The sequence below is a fragment of the Dermacentor variabilis genome, chromosome 7, assembly GCF_050947875.1.
Source record: "Dermacentor variabilis isolate Ectoservices chromosome 7, ASM5094787v1, whole genome shotgun sequence".
Classification (NCBI taxonomy): domain Eukaryota; kingdom Metazoa; phylum Arthropoda; class Arachnida; order Ixodida; family Ixodidae; genus Dermacentor; species Dermacentor variabilis.
In genome coordinates this window covers 25,079,876-25,094,541 of record NC_134574.1, presented here as the reverse complement: position 1 = coordinate 25,094,541, position 14,666 = coordinate 25,079,876, and the positions used below count along the sequence as shown (strand labels likewise).

Sequence of the window (14,666 nt, the reverse complement as noted above, 5' to 3'; positions counted from 1 at the left end):
GTCAAACTACCAATAGTACCAACTGTGCTTCTGTGGAGGACTTGCCAACTCCATCACCATGGTTTCCTGGCAAGAAGCAAGGTTTGACTCATCATGGTTGTCTGGATCCTGTGAGAACGGTGCCAACCTTGGTCGTCCATATTTCATAGCAACCGATGCTAATCGAGCCTTGTCCTGTTATTTACTTAGTTCGGGTTTAATGGCACAAAGGCAACTAAAGCCATGCTGCGCCAGTTACAAGACGAAGTAAAACGGAACGTTAGGGCAGGTAAACATGCATTACATTATAGTTGGTGTAAATAACCAGTTTTTTCTAAAATGTCGAAGAGGTTAGGAAATGGCACTAGGGGGCCATCTGCTAGTAATTGGGCAGGGTGTAATGGAATGTGCAAATTATACAGGCTGTGTAAAAACCTCCGTCTCAGTGTATCCATGTGTGGACATGTTAGTAAGATGTGCATGACTGTAAGAGCTTCATTGCATTTTTCGCAAGTCGGCGGGTTTTCTTTTCGGAGAAGGAAATTGTGCGTCAGAAGTGTGTGTCCAATTCGAACTCGACACAAGATCACCCCGTAGAATCGTTGCTAGTGACTGCATGATTTCCACTCGCCAATTACAGGTTTAATTAGATGAAGCTTGTTGCTTAAACAATTGTCCCAATCGCGTTGCCATTTCGACGTCAAGGCCTTCCGAATCGCATTGACACTTTCTTTATATGGAAGTGCTGTATTTTGAATGTTTTTGTACGCTGCCATTGATGCGCATCTATCCGCTGCTTCGTTACCCAATATTCCAACATGGCTTGGTACCCAGCAAGACTTAATTGATCTGCCATATTTGTTTCAAGATAATGCATTCAAAATATCGCCTAACAAGAGTTCACTTTAGGATTTCATGTGTAGAGCCTTCAGTACGCTTAATGAATCTGTGGATATGACAGTATTTTCAAGTTTGTCAGCAATGATCTTTTGAACTACCGTCCATATTGCCTACACTTCGGCTGTGTAGACAGAGGCATGCTGATGTAATCGCATACTTGTTTTCCAATCTTCTGTTACGGCCCCTACACACACGTGTTTTTTTCCGTTTTAGAGCCATCAGTATAAAATTCTATGCAGTTTATTTACTTGTCTTGAAGAGCGCGGAATTCTTGTATAATGTGTTGATGTGGTGTTTCTCTTTTCTTTAAATGTGTTAAATCACATAACGCTATAAAATCACACCACGGGGCCAAGCGTTCTGGCTCTCTGTCAACCTGGAGGACTTCGCGCGGGATGTCATAATCCCGACAGTATTCCTCCTATGGCAAGATAAGCGGCCTAATCATGTTTGGTTTACTTGTATAATCTAAGCGTGAGCGGCACTGTGTGACAATGTTGTAGCATATGTGCTGTGGTGAGGATCGGATTCTGAGTGTGTAGGAAAAAGTTAGTAGCGCTCTGCGATGCTGTAAAGCAGGCTCATTACATTCAACATGTAAGCTCTGTATAGGTGATGTTCTGTAAACACCGCATGCCAGTCGTAGTCCTAGGTTATGGACTGGATCAAGTCGTCGGACTTAAGATAGTCTGGCTGAACCATATGTAGTGCTACGGTAGTCTAATATGCTACGCACCAAAGTACGATAGATGTGTAGCAGGCATTTACGGTCAGAGCCCCACCATTTCCCGGAGAGGATTTTTAGAATGTTAAGTGCGTTGTTCGCTTTGATTTTAATACTATTGATGTGTGCGCGAAAGTTCAATTTTTTATCAAACCGAACACCCAGAAACTTGTGTTATTGTTTCACGGGTAGTGTGGCATCCTGTAGTTTAAGGATGGGATCTGGTTGTAGGCCTGTTTTTTGTGTAAAGACAACACTAATAGTTTTTTCACTTGAGAAGCGAAAGCCGTTTTCAGATGCCCACTGTTTTAGTTTGTTTAATGTCATTTGAATTTGTCGTTCGCAGGTTGCCATGTTCGATGCACGACACGCAACTTGTAGATCATCCACATATAAGGAATGCATTACGGAGGATGGAATTGCATTATTGAGCGAGTTCATTTTTAGGACAAACAATGTTGTGCTTATTACGCATCCCTGAGGCACACCATTTTCTTGAATAAATACGCGGACAGCACCGTTCTTAAACGCACTTGGAATGTTCGATCGGACAGGAAATCAGCTAGACATATAAGCATTCTGCCGCGGATCCCCAAATCCGCTAAATCCCTTAAAATACCATACCTCCATATTGTGTCGTACGCCTTTTCTAGATCAAAGAAAACAGTGAGACAGTATTGTTTGTGTAGAAAGGCCGCACGTATCTCGTGTTCTAGCCGAACTAACTGATCTGTTGTAGAGCAGCCTTTCTTGTACCCACACTGATGATTGTCGAGCAGGTTCTCAATTTCGAGGACGTATGCCAATGTGATGTTTATTATGGATTCATAGGACTCGGCAAGACAGCTTGTGAGTGCTATAGGAAGGTAGCTGGTAGCTGTGTCGTAGGATGCTTTCCAGCTTTCAAGAAAGGAATTATAATGGCTTTTTTCCACTCAATCGGCAATTTTCCTGTTTCCCAGAATACGTTGAAAAAGCGGAGCAATGTGGTAACTGCTCTTGGAGATAGGTGTGCGAGCATTGTGTAATGTACTCTGTCCGGACCTGGCGCTGTTTTTTTTCCAGTAGTGAGTACTCTGTTGATTTCCGGAAGCGTTAAGGGGACATTATATGGTCTCTCGGAACTTCCTGTTGTCGGAAGTTTTTGTTTTTCTACTGATTGTTTATACTTTTGAAATTCAGTGGAGTAGTTTAGTGAGCTTGATATGTTATGGAAATGCTGCCCTAATATATCTGCTTGTTTTTTTAAATTCGTTTCTGTACCTGGATGTGAGAGTATGGGGATCGTATAAGGAGCGTACTCGCTTATAAACTTACGAAGCTGATCCCACATTCTTTTGTATGTTGTTGAGCTATTGATCGAGGATACATACGTTTGCCAAGACTGTCTTTCGGCTTGCCTACGCGTGTACCTGGTTTTCGCCTTTGCTTTTTTGAAATATAGGAAGTTATCGTGTGTTGGGGGGGGGGGGGGGGTAACGCCGAAGACACCCCACGCTTTGTTCACATTCACTCGTCCACCAGGGTTTTAGTTTTTTTCCTTAGGAAGCCGGAGGATTGCGGGATCGTCTGTTCTGCTGCAAGTGTGGAGGCAATAATCTTTTCATTCATTTCGTCTATGATTTGTTCATCTGATATGTCATCAAGACTGGCCTTCTCGCTGAAGAGAGGCCAGTCTGCCAGATGAAGTTTCCAACGGGGTGGTCTTAATTGTAATGTAGGGAAAGGAGATGTTCTTTTAATATTTCCGGGCATGTAATCACTGCCATAAGGATTGTTAATAACACTCCATTTAAAATCGATCAAGAGAGACGGAGTGCACAGCGCCAGATCAAGACAGCTCATAACTCCTGTGCTTGGGGAGGAGTAAGTTGCCGCAGCAGTGTTTAAAAGGCGTATTTCGTTTGTCAGGTTAAAATTTTCAAGTGTTTCTCCCCAGGTGTCAGTTGTTTTACTACCCCATAATATTTCATGAGCGTTAAAATCACCCGCTAATAAAAAGGTTTAGGTAGCTGGTTTATATTTAGCTCCAGATCTCTTACAGTAAAATATGCATGTGGTGGAATGTACATTGAACAAATGGTAATGGTTTTGTGTGATTAAACTGTGACAGCAACTGCTTCTAAGTGAGTATTAATAACAACTTCTCTAGCTGCAATGCCTCTCTGTAGAACAACAGCTAGACTACCTGAAAGCCGGTTGGCCTGAGTACGGTCGCGCCGTACAACAGTGAAGCCTTTTAAAATGTTTTTGTGCTTTTCACCTAGGTTTGTTTCCTGTAAGCATAATGCTACGGGAGAGAAATTAAATAACAGGTCTTTTATGTCACCTAAGTTATGTAAGACACCTCTACAATTCCAATGGATCATAAAAGCTATTATAAAATTGAAGGGTAAGAAATGATATCAACGAGTGAATGGAAGATAAGAAATATGTTAGGTGACATGGATCTGAGGAAGGCAGGTACAATGGAGCTATAACCCTTAGGTTACAGCCTTCTTATTTTGCGTGGTTATTAGGATCGTGTCCCTCTTACCGCGCTCGAGAGAGCGCTTGTCCTTTGGTGTCGAGGACACCGGCGTTTTTGTTTCGACCTCCATCGCTCCCTCTGAGGCGCTTGAGGGCCGAGAGTTTGGCCCCGAGACACGTGTCTCGGGCCTTGGAGTTCGCTTCATCTTAGGGCCCTGCGGGACTGGTGTCTGCGGGGCCTTTGAAGAGGATGGGGCAGCGCCGGCTGCTTCCACCACGGGGGCGGGAGGGGTCACTCCGGGACCACTATGCGTGGTCTCGGACGACTCCTGAGACCTCTGTGACGCTGCCCCCATCTGCGTCACATAGGCGTAACTTCTTCGCGGAAGGTACGATAGCCGCTTTCTGGCTTCATAGAACGAGATTTTTTCTTTGACAGAGCAATTACTTCTTTTTCTTTTTACCAGCAAGGGCAGGACAGCGAGTAATCTGGGTGATCTCCCTTGCAGTTAACACAAAGTGGGGAAGAGGTGAAGTTGTAAGTTTAATGATCGTTGGAGCTTGTGGGGTCTCTCACACCCGTACTCTTGGGACAAAGGAACGACAACACAGTAGCGCAAACAATCACAAGGGCATTTATTGCACCTTTCATAGTCAATGCCTGCTAGCCGAGTTGCTATCCACAAAACATGCCGATGGGCGCGCGACAAATCTAGAAGTCTGACTCACCGCGACCGGAAGCGAGCGAATATGTTCGCCCCATGCTGGATCCCAACGCCTGGTCGTTCGCGCGTACAGTCACGCGAATCGTGGCGCGTTCGAAGGCGGCCACGCGAGGCGGTCTCGCAGAAGCATGGGTCGGCGCGCACGCGGGAGACGTCCCCGCCGCGCGCCGACCCGCCGGGGAAGAGGGTCGCCGCACGTGCGGCACGACCGTCCCGCATGCTGTCCCGAACCCAACCGCCCGAGCGCCTTGTCTCCCGACGCCCGAGTAACCCCGCAGCGGCGCGACGCTCGCGCCATCTCTCGCACCGCGCCCCAACCACACAACCGCCGCGGGCATCACGCAGGCCACGCGCCGAAGCCGGATTACAGGAGACGCGCCATGCGGGAAAGCTATATCTCAGGGGAGGCGTGAGAGTCACGCATCCCCACATCCCCCCAACCTTAAATCACTACATATTCCGGCGAGACATGTGACACGGTCTAACATCAAACTGTGCTTCGCAAACAAGGTAGAACATTAAACAGTGGTCGCGCCGAAGAAATGTCCGCACGCTGTCCATAACATGCGAGCCGACATTGTCCTTGGGTGCACCGCTGGCGTCCGCCGGTCACAGCGGCAGCTTTGCAGACTCGGCGGCACGATTCCAGGCCAGGACTCCGGAAACGACGACGCAGTAGTCGGAACGAGCAAGCGTCGCTCGCGCCGACGCGCCCTGCTGGGAAGAGCCGCCGTAGCTGTCGGTGACCGCCGGCTCTTTTGTCCGCCGCCGAGGGTTGTGAACTGGATGCAGGAGGCCGCCGAAGTCGCTGCGCCGAACTGGCCACAGCATCACCATCGCCCGGGGTGGCTCGATCGTAGTCCGGGGCAGCAGCGCAGACGATGTGCAGGTGACAGCAAACCAGGGGTGACTCCAATCACGCTGCGTAAACTCAACACACTCGGCAAACACTAAAGTAGTGCAAGGGAGAGGAATTATGCATGCGCATCGCCCACGTGGTACGATGTTCAACTCGGCTAGCAAAAGATCGGGTAGCTACTCAGATGCTAAGTTCACGTGAACGAAGCTCGCTTTCTTGAGTCGAACGAGTAATTTCAATTCGTGCGAGGCTAAATAGAATGAGGGAAGCGAATTGCAACCCCTCAACGCCACGGTCCACCAGGTTGTGTCCCTCCACGTGCGACAGGCAGCTTCGTAAAGCCTTAGGCCTAAATCGTCGCTACCCTGACAACAACCGGCATCCAAAAACAACACCCAAAATGGGCGCAAAACAGGCAGCCGCGAGGAGACGTTAGCTCTGTGAGGTGGTCCTACTCCGCTCGGTGCACAAAGCATCCGAGTTGACGGCGCCCACCGTCCCAGACGGTGTCGGAGCGCCCGGTGCCAGGCCGCAATACCAGTCAGCCCGTAGTGGCACCCGTGGCCCGCGGCCACCCGGCTCCCAGAGCCGCGACTTCATCCGAGTCAAAGAGATAGAAGAAGCTGTTTACATAAGAAATTCGGATCACCCACGAGGCTTCCGTACTCACTCGCTTCAGGCTTGCCACTGCTCTGCGGGCGCTCAGCCTCGCTCTCCCAGGATGCAGACCACGTGGCTCTCGTACTGACGAATGCCATTAAGAAAAAACACTTGCGAAAAGGCTTAGCATGTTGACATGTTCAAACACACTACCGCCACCATCACCTCGCTCAAGAAAGCACGCCGCCGACGCTAGCGATCAAAATTCACGCTAGGCCTACGCTTCGGTTCAAACAAAGGTCTCGAACGAAGCAAACTGTTAAAACTATCGTCCGATGCCCCAAGAGTCCCACGTTGGGCAGCCAGATGTGGGGTCTCTCACACCCGTACTCTTGGGACAAAGGAACGACAACACAGTAGCGCAAACAATCACAAGGGCATTTATTGCACCTTTCATAGTCAATGCCTGCTAGCCGAGTTGCTATCCACAAAACATGCCGATGGGCGCGCGACAAATCTAGAAGTCTGACTCACCGCGACCGGAAGCGAGCGAATATGTTCGCCCCATGCTGGATCCCAACGCCTGGTCGTTCGCGCGTACAGTCACGCGAATCGTGGCGCGTTCGAAGGCGGCCACGCGAGGCGGTCTCGCAGAAGCATGGGTCGGCGCGCACGCGGGAGACGTCCCCGCCGCGCGCCGACCCGCCGGGGAAGAGGGTCGCCGCACGTGCGGCACGACCGTCCCGCATGCTGTCCCGAACCCAACCGCCCGAGCGCCTTGTCTCCCGACGCCCGAGTAACCCCGCAGCGGCGCGACGCTCGCGCCATCTCTCGCACCGCGCCCCAACCACACAACCGCCGCGGGCATCACGCAGGCCACGCGCCGAAGCCGGATTACAGGAGACGCGCCATGCGGGAAAACTAGATCTCAGGGGAGGCGTGAGAGTCACGCATCCCCACAAGCTGCATTTAGCACAAGTAGTTCGTCCTCGACATGCATGCGAAGTATGTCCAAACCTTTGGCATTTGAAACATCGTCTAGGGTTCGGATAATAGGGTCTAACGCTTAGCTTTACATAACCTGCATCCACGGAAGTAGGCATTACACTTGTTCCGAAGGTGAGTATTACATGTTTTGTGGGGATTTATCGGTCGTTCCTGCGGATGACAATTCTTTGGACATTGGTAACATTTTTTTCCTGGAAACCTTCCAGCAGTTCTTCGTCGCTTAAGCCAATAAAATCTTCCCCTGATATTACCGCCCTGCTTGTATTTAATTTTCTCAGCGGTGAAATTGTCACTGTTGCGTTACCAATACTGGTAAGTTCTGTGAGCTTTTGCGTTTGATCTTTGTCATTTAGTTCTAGGAGGAGGTCCCCGTTAGGCATTTTTGAGGCTTTATATGTAGGTCCGATTTTTTCTTTTAGACACTTGGCCACTAGGAATGGAGAGAGCTTTCTCACTGGTACGTTGTTTTCGCTGTGCAGTACATAGAACTTGGGAAATGATGGAGCGTTGCTCCGAAAAGAGAACTGGAACGTTCCTTCGGTGCGGCATCTTTTCAGACGCCGATCATAGAGAATAGAGGTTGCGCTGCCATGAGAAAAATGTGTATGTTCGGCAACAGCACCGACCGGCCACCACGGAGCTTAACGAAGGGACGCGGCAGAGCTTGTGTACAAGTCTGAACGACGCCAGTCGTACGCCGTCACTATAACCCAATACGGTGTACCCAAGGTAGGATAGCCACACAAGGTTAACCCTTGCCGCCTTGGAGAAAGGAAGTAAAAGGAAAGGAGAAGAAGACAGGAAAGGCAGAAAGTGAGAGAGAAAGACGAAGATTCGAGGAGAAAGAGACAGGAAGAGGCGACTGCCGATTTCCTCCAGGTGGGTCAGTCTGGAGGCGCCATCTATGTGAAGCCGAGGCCGAAGAGGTGTGTTGCCTCCGCCGGGGGCCTTAAAGGTCCAAACACCCAGCATCAGCTCAACCCCCAGGATCCCCTTTTCCCCAGACACGGCTAAGCCGCACACGGCTACACGCGGGAGGGTCCAACCCTCGTGTGCTCGGGTACGTGGTGTCGCAACACACCAAACGCCTGCTGACGCAGACGCCCCTGCGGGGCCTTGTCCTGTTTCTGAGTCAGCAATGTCTATGCTACTTTGCCGGGCCCCTGCCACAGAGCTCTAGCTTTCCGGTCCGCCGCGCCCGATTTCTACTACTGCTGATCAACGGGTGCCAAACTTTCCCATGAGCCTCCTTCTACTGACGAGCGCCAGGAAAAAACACTCCAAGAACCGACTCACTTTTCCGTTTCCAGTTAGTTTGGCTTCAAATAATCATGTTCCCACCCATAAAGTGTGCCTCAAGAGGACGAATGAGACGGCTTCTCGTTGCGGCAACACAGAAGTATAGACACCCCCGCAGCATGAGGTACGTTGCGAGATTCTCCAAAGTGAGCCTGCTAAGTGGCCGTACGATATCACTGACAGCTTTCGGAGTGTATGCCTTGAGAAAGGACCATTGTATTTTCAAACTCGGGCAGAAAATTTTTCGTTTTCCGAAATGCAATACAAAACTCAGAAACGCTATATTTCACCTCATCTTTTCGTGCGAAAGGGTGTAAATGGGGAGGCGTACGAACGACACTGGTTAATGTAGTCGGAGGCCAAAGGTTCCCTTCACTGTTTCATGTGCAAACTATTTTCGATTTCAAGCACCCCAAGTGATTTCACCACGCACGGCTTTTCTGATCAGAAAAAAGCGGAAGAAAAGGTTTGCGCACATGAAAATAGCGTAGAGCACCAGAACTACGTGGCAGCATGGCTCACCCGCTCTAACTAGAGCAGCACAGTTGACAAGGAGCTGGTTAAGCATCTTGTCACTGAGAGCGCTTACTGGACAGAGGTGTTGAAGGGCGTAGATGTTGTAGTTAGGCTTCTAGCTGAGCGCAACCTAGCGTTTAGGGGCAGTGAAGAGATTTTTGGTTCACCGAGAAATGGCAATTATATCAGAGTGCTTGAGGCCATTGCCATGTTTGATCTCTTTCTAGAGGAGCACATCAAACGCTACGGGAACAAAGGAAAAGGTCACCCATTGTATCTGTCAAAAACAATTTGTGATGAATTTATCGAGCATATGGCAAAGGCTGTCAAGGAACGTCTAGTTGAAGTGAAATGCGCCAAATACTCCTCTTTAATTGTTGATTCCACTCCAGACCTTATTCACGTTTATCAGCTGTCAGTTGTTTTACGGTACTATTTAAATGGTGAAGTGTCCGAACGCTTACTTGGATTTGTTCCAATTGAATCGCATACCGGCTTGTATATTTTAGATACCGTGATGTCCCTCTTGACGACCAATGGCATCTCAATTAATGATTGTAGGGGCCAAGCTTATGATAATGCGAGTAATATGTCAGGAAAATACAAAGGACTGCAAGCTCAAATCAAACACCTGAACGAATTGGCAGTCTACGTCCCGTGTGCTGGTTATTCAATGAACTTAGTTGACGCGTGTAGCGTTGACAGTTGCCTTGAGGAAATCAAAATTTTCACTGTAATTCAGAGACTGTATGTGTTCTTTGCTGCCTCACCTAAGCGATGGAGGTATCTATTGGACAGCATGGGCGGAACTGGCCAACAGCTTGTTTTGAAAACTCTCTCTGGGACCCGGTGGTCAAGACACGCTGTATCATGTAAGGCCATTCTGAAAAACTTCAGTGCAGTCTTGTGTTGCCTTGAAGCTATATCAAAGAACGAGGAAGAAAACAGTAACACTAGGAACGAAGCGCACTCTCTCTTCAAGAAAATGACAAAACTAGAATCTGCATTCATGGCCATTTTCTGGAGCGAAATCGTGGAGCGCTATGACAAAATGAGCGCAGCACTTCAGAAACCATGCCTGGACATTTCAACTGCTGTAGACCTTCTGAGCTCTCTAGAAGCCTTTGTTGATTCTGTGCGACCTCTATTCGATATCTTCGAAGAAAGAGCACGCGCGTTAAGTACCAATCAGTGCTATCAGGATGAGGGCAAACGCATCGTTTTGAGTAAGCACCCGGACGGAAAAAGCGATAGTGCGCTACAAGGTAGAAAAAAGTTTATTGTAGAGACCTATAATATTGTACTTGACAATCTAGGTTCTGCTTTGCGAGTGCGAAAGGCTGCCTACATTGAACTTTGCGAAAGATTCGGATTCTTAAAATTGCTGACAGAAGTTGGGAGCGAGGCCTCGCTGGGCACAGCAGGCTGAAAAGTTGATGAAAACCTACAAAAATGATTTGAAGCCAGCATTTTCCGCTGAAATCGTTCAGTTTGCGAACTTTCTGCGCAACTCTGTGTGCCAGGACACGAGTCCCCTGGGAATATTGAAGTTGCTGCACGAAAGAAAGCTTATTGATATGTTTCCGAACATTTCTATTGCTTTGCGAATGTACTTAAGCATACCCGTGGCAAACTGTGAGACCGCAAGACCGTTTTCCAAGTTGTCGCTGATAAAAAATCACCTTCGTTCTCAATAAATAAAATTGAGGACAAGGTGAACTCGCTTGCTATCATGTCCATTGAAAGTGACCTCCGCTATCTATCCTTCGAACAGACTATATCTGATTTCGCCAAAGCGAAGGCGCGAAAGATGCCATTTTAAAACAGGACTGCTTGCGCTATACATGAATAATTGCAATAAGTTCGTTGTGTCGCTTCCCAGCCTCCACGTTGCCAATGAAACGCTAAGCAGTGTAATTCAAGATATGCAAATCTTCGTTGTTCGTCTCTTGTTTGTTCTTCTTGTGATATTTAGCGTGCTTATGAAGAAGTGTATTTTTGTTGTTTTTGATAGTGCCACGTTTATTTGGTGTCTTCCTTGCTTGTCTTACCTTTAACGAAATTATTTTCAAATAATGTTTTGTAATTACAGTTGGTAATTTTCATCTGCATTCCAGTGCATTTTTATGGTGTTTGTATTGCCTTAAGTATTGTATATATCTATTGCGTATTTATAGAGTAACGTGTATAAGGATTACTGCAGTCTGATGCTTGAATAAAGAATGTTTTGGATAAGACTATGCGTCTCCTCACGGGATTACACTTAATGATGCAAACAAAGTCTAGCTTCAGAAGGATCGACATCTGAGCTATGTTGTCTTTTCTACGTTCTTGTTCGTCTTGAGTGCACTGAACTTTTCCTTAAAGCCTAGCTTTTGCTGAAAATAGAATGCAGATTAATCACAAAGTGAACATAAGTGTTGGTGTTTACAACAGCACGCGTTTCAAGAAAGTTTTGTTCTTTTCCTTATAATAGAAACAATAATAATAATCCCGTTGATCGCACTTCATTCTTTTTAATTTGGTGAAATTAAAATGAAACATGGCATATTTCCAGTATCGTAGCAGCCGGCAGGGGGGGGATCAGTATGGGGAAAGGGGGCCTGCATTCGCATTAACCCAGGGACCCCATTTTTCTTAATCCGGCCCTGCGTGCTACGCATACGTTTATTTACAGCGCTGCAACAATCCTACTGCATTGAATGAGCGGAACATATGAGAAATTTAATATGGCTGACTTGTCTTGCTTGCAAAAATAAGTGGTCATACGGGAAATAATTGCGGCCACATGCGCGTGGCCGATGCACAAGAGGAAGGCGTCCACGCGGTTCGGGCAGTAAGCAGAGAATGGGTACGAGGGTGGTCTTTAATTCACTGTCACCCGCCGTGGTTGCTTAGTGGCTATAGTGTTGGCCTGCTAAGCACGAGGTCGCGGGTACACCGTGGTCGCGGGTACACCGTGGTCGCGGGATTGAATCCCGGCCATAGCGGTCGCCTTTCGATTGGGACGAAATGCGAACATACCCGTGTACTTAGATTTAGGTGCTCGTTAAAGAGCGCCAGTTGGTCTTAATTTCTGGACTCTTCCACTAAGGCGTGCCTCATAATGAGATCGTGGTTTGGCACATAAAATGCCATATATTTTTTTCAATCTACGGTATCAACTGGAGAGGGGAGGAGTGAAAACAGATCTCAGTGCCGAGAAAAAGAAAAGAAGAAGGAAAAAGCAAAATGAAAAGCAAGACCAGGCGCGACGGCGAGCACAGAACACGATGGGCGCCCGATAAGCTACGCACTCTGCCACTTTTCATTTCTCTTCAAAGAGCATGTAAAGAACCGTTTGCAGAGGAGAGGGGTTGACTGGTGTGTCTTTCTCCACCGCCGGCAGGCATTGTGGGTTGTCGAAAGTTTTCACACTGGGCGCGGCTTTGATACGAAGCGCTTTCTTTTCGCCGGTGCTCGGTGCTATTAAAAACGCTGCAGCGAGATATTCATGGCACCTTTACCGCGTTAGACAACGTTATGGAAGTCGAAAAGTGCCGCAAGATATGTCACCGTCGCACACTGACATCCACCGACTACATTGACAGGTCCGCTTGAAAGGAGTGGAACATGATAGAGGTAAGCACACTTGTTTGGTATTGTTCATCCTCGGATTCCGCTTTTCGTTCATTGATAGAGAACAAATCTAGTGTAGTAAAAAGCCGCAGATAAACGACATAATTTTTGCACACCAGTGTGTTTCGCGGAAGTAAATTTCGGGACACAAATGCTCTGAAAGATATTCAGCTCGTCAAGCTCTTCTCTTCGTTCCGTGAAATTTTAGAGCGCGGGTGATGCCTGCCGCATTTCGTTTTCAAGTTGGTTTGTTTTATGTGCAAGTGCTTGCAACTTTTTACGGTACCTTGCGAGTACGTTGGCACAGCTAAGACATCCTGCCACCCAGATATTAATTAATGCGCTGCATCGCCATAAAGCAGCCAAAGCATATTTACCTATCATCGTGGCATAGCATGTGTTATTTTAAATCAGTCTAACAAAATTTGAAAGGGAGCCATTACCAGTGCTTCCTTGTGTGGTTTTCTTTATTCTCTGAAATGTTTGCTCTTTGCAACCATTGCGAACCATGTAATTGGAACGGGGTGCGTTTACTCAAAGTCACCGGAGGCGAGGACGCCGAGTAAATGAACGTGACGCTTTCAGAATTCTTATATCCTCAGTGAGGGCATTAAAAGCTGCAAATCAAGTTTTTAGTAGGTTCTGCTATTGGGAACAGATAAAAACACATTATTGCAAAACATAATCGCTATCTTGTGGATTTCTTTAGTTTGGAGTGTGGATGGTATTCAAGCTACGAGGATGGTAAGTTACCTCAACCGTCATCAATTTGACTTGCAGTGTTCTCTACATAGCACTGCTACATTGTGTGTAATGGGGGCGTTTGGAATCAGTACTTCTTTTATAAGCAGACACGGTCGTAGTAAACAAACTGACATTGGCTAAGAACAGCGTACAAGCCTGGAGCTTCTCACTCGTCATCGTCTTCTTAAATGAGCAGGGCACTCTGCTTCTCCAAGTAGTGACAATATTCTTCACTACATGTGATATAATTCTGAACTTGTTGCAGGTCTCTCTGCAACAATAGATGCATGGTTGCAAAAGCTTGATTCAGAGGTGCCTCTAAGAATTTAAGAGGGCCTGTGAAGCGGCCAAAAACTCACTAGCGTGACTACTTTTTCTAATGCGCATTCTGTTCTTGTTCTTAAGTGTTTGTCTTTCATATTTTACTTTTCAGTAAGTGGCTTGTTCACGTGCTTGAATATACACTAATCTAGAGATATATAGTATTGCCGATGACGTAATAGGCGACTGTTCAGTACTCGTAGTAACAGTTAGCATCCCTTTTAAACAATCAGGTTGCTCTCGGAAACTAGATCCTCCGTTCGGCGTGTTTGTGTTTACTACTCATATAAAGAGGACGATCAGCTACGCATAACTTATAAGTGGGTGATCATGTCATGAATAGTTGAAACAACTCAACGGAATGCTATAGTGTTTTGACAGTGCGTCCTACGGCATTGTTAACATGAAAGTTCACATTATCAGAAAAGCATCGAATGTGATGAATTGTGTCTTTTACCTGTGAAGTTGCTTGCGATTTTCATTTTGAACACGAATGCAAGAGCTGATCATTCTTGTGGACCGAAAGTTGGGAATTAGCGGCGGCCAAGCGATAATTTGGGCAATGCCCCCTGCATGTCAGTAAAGTGACAATTCAAATGACTGTCGATAAGGAGACATCCTTTTCTGGTTTCTGACTTATTCGAGCTTCGTACCTTTAAGTGTGGTGTCAAAACGTTAGTATTAGGGCGAATCAGAAAGTCGTTTCCGTGTTCTTTAGCCAAATTGCCGCTGTAACTGCGAAGTCAACATATCCATCTCCAGTGGTGGACCTTTCTTGGACCGACCGGCCTGGCCTTATCTGCCTGTGGTTCCGCGGCACGTCGCTGCTGTCAGTTGTTGAAGGTGGGGGTTGTGCTTCATACGTTCACGGCGTACGAGCAACGGAGTGCGATTCGTTGTCTAT

At 47.3% G+C, this 14,666-nt stretch overlaps 2 protein-coding genes across 5 annotated transcripts in view; one reads left to right on the top strand and one right to left on the bottom strand.

Annotated features, from left to right (window-relative positions):
* The window catches only part of LOC142587370 (inactive pancreatic lipase-related protein 1-like), a 102,668-nt gene that overhangs the window by 3,286 nt on the left and 84,716 nt on the right, over positions 1–14,666 (bottom strand). The window lies entirely within an intron of this gene.
* The window catches only part of LOC142587369 (lipase member I-like), a 151,200-nt gene that overhangs the window by 135,929 nt on the left and 605 nt on the right, over positions 1–14,666 (top strand). The window contains exons 7-8 of one of the 2 annotated variants that reach the window (XR_012829502.1): positions 12,670–12,700; positions 13,407–13,441. The exons of the other annotated variant lie outside the window; for it this stretch is intronic. The gene's annotated coding sequence lies outside the window, so the exon portion shown is untranslated. The remainder of the gene's footprint in view (positions 1–12,669; positions 12,701–13,406; positions 13,442–14,666) is intronic. 2 annotated transcript variants of the gene reach the window in all.